We start from the raw sequence: 5,343 nt of genomic DNA, 5'->3' as shown, positions 1-5,343 counted from the left end.
AAACAACAAAAGAGAAAATAACTTTTTTAGCATTTACCAAAGGTACATTTTATTAAATTATTATTTAATTTATACAGTAAAGTTATTTTATATATTTTTTTCTGTTTTTCCAATATCAAGCAGCAAAAAACTAGCCTCTTTGTCCATTGGACATACATTGAACAAAATTATAAATGCAACACTTTTGTTTTTGCCCCCATTTTTCACGAACTGAACTCAAAGATCTAAGACTTTTTCTATGTACACAAGAGGCCTATTCCTCTCAAATATTGTTCACAAATCGGTGTTAGTGAGCACTTCTCCTTTTCCGAGATAATCCATCCACCTCACATGTGTGGCATATCAACAAGATGATTAGACAGCATGATTATTGCACAGGTGTGCCTTAGGCTGGCCACAATAAAAGGCCACTCTAATATGAGCAGTTTTATCACACAATGCCTCAGATGTAGCAAGTTTTGAGGGAGCGTGCAATGAATGTTCACCAGAACTGTTGCCTGTAAATTCTCTACAATAAGCCGTCTCCAAAGGCGTTTCAGAGAATTTGGCAGTACATCTAACCGGGCACACAACCGAAGACCACGTGTAACCACACCAGCCCAGGACCTCCACATCCAGCATCTTCACAGCGGCTGCAACAGTCGGTTTGCATAACCAAAGAATTTCTGCACATACTGTCAGAAACCGTCTCAGAGAAGCTCATCTGCATGCTCGTCGTCCTCATCGGGTCTTGACCTGACTGCAGTTTGTCGTCGTAACCGACTTGAGTGGGCAAATGCTCACATTCGATGGCGTCTGGCACTTTGGAGAGGAGTTCTCTTCACGGATGAATCCCGGTTTTCACTGTACAGGGCAGATGGCAGACGTATGGCGTCGTGTGGGTGAGCAGTTTGCTGATGTCAACGTTGTGCATTGAGTGGCTAGCGGTGGGGTTATGGTATGGGCATGCGTATGTTATGGACAACGAACACAGGTGCATTTTATTGATGGCATTTTGAATACACAGAGATACCGTGACGAGATCCTGAGGCCCATTGTTGTGCCATTCATCCATGACCATCACCTCATGTTGCAGCATGATAATGCACGCCCCCATGTTGCAAGGATCTGCACACAATTCCTGGAAGCTGGAAATATCCCAGTTCTTGCATGGCCCATGTTTGGGATGCTCTGGATTGGCGTATACGACAGCGTATTCCAGGTCCTGCCAATATCCAGCAACTTCCCAGCTGTTGAAGAGGAGTGGACCGACCCTCCACAGCCACAATCAACAACCTGATCAGCTCTATGCGGAGGAGATGTGTTGCACTGCGTGAGGCAAATGGTGGTCACACCAGATACTGACTGGTTTTCGGACCCCCCCCCCCCCCCCCCCCCCCCAATACAGTAAAACTCCATTTTAGGAACATTTTAGAGTGGCCTTTTATTTTGGCCAGCCTAAGGCACACCTGTGCAATAATCATGCTTTCTAATCAGCATCTTGATATGCCATGATGGTCCAGGTGGATGGATTATCTTGGCAAAGGAGAAGTGCTCACTAACACAGATTTAGACAGATTTGTAAACAATATTTGAGAGAAATAGGCCTTTTGTGTACATAAAAAAAGTATTAGATCTTTGAGTTCAGCTCATTAAAAATGGGGGCAAAAACAAAAGTCTCGCGTTTATAATTTTGTTTAGTGTGGTTTCAATACTGGTTACAATTCATCTAATTATTTTCACCATATGGAAGTGTGTCCCAACTTCAGAATATATGAAATATTGGGTATGAAAAGTTGTCTCTGTATTTTAAAAATAAACTTGTTCTGTCAATCAGGATCTTTTGCCAGTTTATGATGAGTTAACCCTCTGGGGACCAAAAATGCGCCGGCGCGTTTTGCTCGTGTTTTTTTTTTGCAATGCAAAATAAACTCAAAATGCTCTGTTAATTTTGATCTTTCATTTTCGTGTTATTCAACTTTTTTTTAAAGGAATGGAGCTTCATCACTACGCCTGCAACTCGGAGTGCGCTTAGCAACACATTCAGAAATCAGAAAGAGTAAGTACATATTTACCCACTATTATTACAGATATTTTCACAAATTAATATGGAAAACCTGTAGATTTTACTGGTTATCTAAGGCCAAATTAGAACCTGGAATTGATATTTTTCCCGCAGTGCTGAATGAGAAGAGCCATAAATATTATTAATAAACTATTGTTTTCTAAGTCGAGTAAAAACATCTCCATCTCCGCTGTTAAGCAGATGCGCTTTTAGAGAGAAATGCTCCTTTCATACGCATTACATAATCAGAATGTATTCGCTTTCGATTCGAATTTGTTCGTTTTAAAGTGGACATTTCAAGCTTTAGTCTACATAGGCTATATTTTGTTTCAGTTCTCGCGCTCCAGTTCACGGAGATCATGAAAGCGCGCCTGATTGTTTTATTTTATTTTACAAAAGCACAACGCTGTCTTGTTATTGTGAGTTTACACAAATAAAAGTAGTTGCGAATAATGTATTATTATTTTCTGTATGACCAGACATAAGAGTAGGCTATTTTAAGTTGTTTCCACTGTTGATAGGAAAATGCAAGTGTTCACGTCCGTGGCTCCGTGCCATGTAGTGCGCGCTCCACACTCCTCACAAACCCTTGGATATGCGTCAAAATCTTGTTTATTTGTGATAATCTTTGCCCTGTATTATTATTGTCTAACCCGTATTATGAATGACATTTGACGAATTGCTTTGTTCCTTTTTTTGGATAAAACCGTCTCTAAATATGTAGCCTAATAAATGTTTTAATAATGATGATAATTATTATTATTATTTGCGTACACGGATCCCAAACACGCCGCGTCTTCTAAGTCAGGTGACTGTAAATGCGCAAAAACTGTTTCCATTGCAGTTTTGCGAAATATTCCTTTTTGCACAGTTGGTTGCAAGATCTGTGTGCTTAGCAAAGGACAGCTTGGTAAAAGGCAGGACACACCTTGGAAATGCCAGGCATTTAATGTTCACTTGTGTCTTCAGTTGAACATTTAGTTCCTCCACATAGAGGAATTACAATAAAACAGATTTAAAAACAAAACCTTTGAATCTCTTTGTTTAGGCTGATGGGCCTTTAGCCATTGGGGGAGTGTCTGTCACACCGCGGGTCTGAATCTCATAAATATTGATAGCCATTATCACTCCCATGCATAACCTCTTCTGACAAAAAAATGGTCTTACAAAGTTTAAATCAATGTATTGTTTTATGTGAACGATTAGGCAGGATGTTTTTCCACATCATTTTGAAGCCAGAACTCGAAGCGACAACATCCATTAGTCAAAAGTCTTCGGAACACATATTTAGTGCGCGTTTTCAATAACCACGCATAAACATTATTCTCTTAAAAATACAAACATGTACATACATGTTGCTCACATATTATGGTAGCCCTGTTTGCTATATAGAGTGAATTTACACCTTTGCTATTAACATGTTTATAAATAACTGAAAAAAGCACTAATGTCAGGGCATTTCAAAACATCCCAAGGGCCCCAAAAACACCTTGGTCCCCAGAGGGTTAAAACAGTGCAAGTGCAGTCAGTGCGTCCAGACTGCAGACACTTTGAATTTGCACGTACAGAGAAAGGCATCGCATCGGGAGCTGACTAGCAAAATACTGAAGTAAAAGCAAAGTTTGTATTCAAAGTCAAAGATATAGAGTAAATGTCTATAACCGGCCCTGGAATGATACAATGTAAATGACAGATTATACATACAATTATATACACTTTAAAATTCAATCAAATAATGCAGTGCAATAGTCATTATTTCATTCAGTGAGAGAATGCATAAATTGTCAATCCGGACTTGAATTTGCCCACTGGTGGTGACATCTAGAAGCTGCTTCCAGCTTGCAGTCTCATCGCTGATCCTAGGCGTTTCTAGCCTATTAATTGGTCAAAAGTAATTAGTTATTGTAGCTTAACCCCCTCACACAAGCATTTGTCACACAATCTGCTCAATTGTTCACATCTGCGATCACTTATGTGATATCTAATCCTGCTCACTTTTTGAAAATGATATATATTATTTAATTACTTGCCTCTTAATGTATCCCCCAGACATGAAATGAACCAGTGGGAGCTCAGGGAGTTAAAGGGAGAACAATTGATAAGCCTGATGAAATTACTGATATATTTAACAATTATTTTGTTAACTCAGTTCAGAGTTTGATAAATATGTAATTAAATATAAAGAACTAAATTCTATTAATTCAGTAAAACCTACATTTTATCTAACTACAGTTTCAGAGAATAACATTCAGAATATTATAAAAGATCTAAAACATTCTAATCCCAAAGATATAGATGGTTTGGATTGTATTTTTTTTTTAGCATTTTGTGAATTTATCAATTAGACAATCTATTTTCCCAAATTGTTGGAGTGATCTGAGTAATGTAGCAAATTATAGGCTGATCTCAATTTTGTCAGTAGTGTAAAATAGAAAAGGTAGTAACTGAGCAAATTTTAAATTTCTTAAATGTACAAAATGTATTATGCCCTATTTGGGTTCCGTAAACCGCATTCGACAGAAAGGGCTGTAAGTTATTTTATCGAGCAAGTGAGGTCAAAATTAGATAAAGGTTGGGTTGTGGGTGCAGTATTTCTTGATTTTAAAAAAGGCATTCGATATGTTAAATCATAATATTTTATTGTCTAAATTATTATATTTGAATTTTTTTGTAGAAACAATGAAAGGGATTGAATCTTTTCTTACATCAAAGAAACGGTGTACCCGGATTGAAATGCATGTATCGTCTTTGAGAGATTGTTTTACAGGGGTACCCCAGGGGTCTGTATCAGGGCCCCTACTTTTTAGTTTGTATTTGAATGATTTACCTGATGTTTGTCCAGATGTACATATTCAAATGTACGCAGATGACACTGTGATTTATGTACATGGTAAAACAAATGAACAAGTGGCACAAAAATGAGGTGTCGCAATGTCCAAACCTTCGGACTGGCTTACTCAGTGTTGTTTAACATTAAATGTTCAGAAAACTGCCGTTATGCATTTTTTAATTAAAAGGGAGGAGGAGAATCTTCCAGATATATTAGTTTGTGGTGAAAAATTACAAATTGTGCCAGATTTTAAATATCTTTGAGTTATTTTAGATACGCATTTAACATTTGAAAAGCACAGTGACACCCCAACTTAGAAATGTTGCATTAATGCTGAGTCAACTTTCTTTGGAAGCTGCAAAAATGTATTTGCATTCTTTGATTTTTTTTTTTTAAATATATTTAAAGGGCACCTATTATGGAATTTTGAAATTTACCTTTCATGTAGTGTGTAACATAGATCTAAGTG

The sequence above is a fragment of the Phoxinus phoxinus genome (assembly GCF_949152265.1).
Source record: "Phoxinus phoxinus genome assembly, chromosome: 9".
In the NCBI taxonomy this organism is placed as follows: domain Eukaryota; kingdom Metazoa; phylum Chordata; class Actinopteri; order Cypriniformes; family Leuciscidae; genus Phoxinus; species Phoxinus phoxinus.
This window is presented reverse-complemented; position numbering follows the sequence as displayed.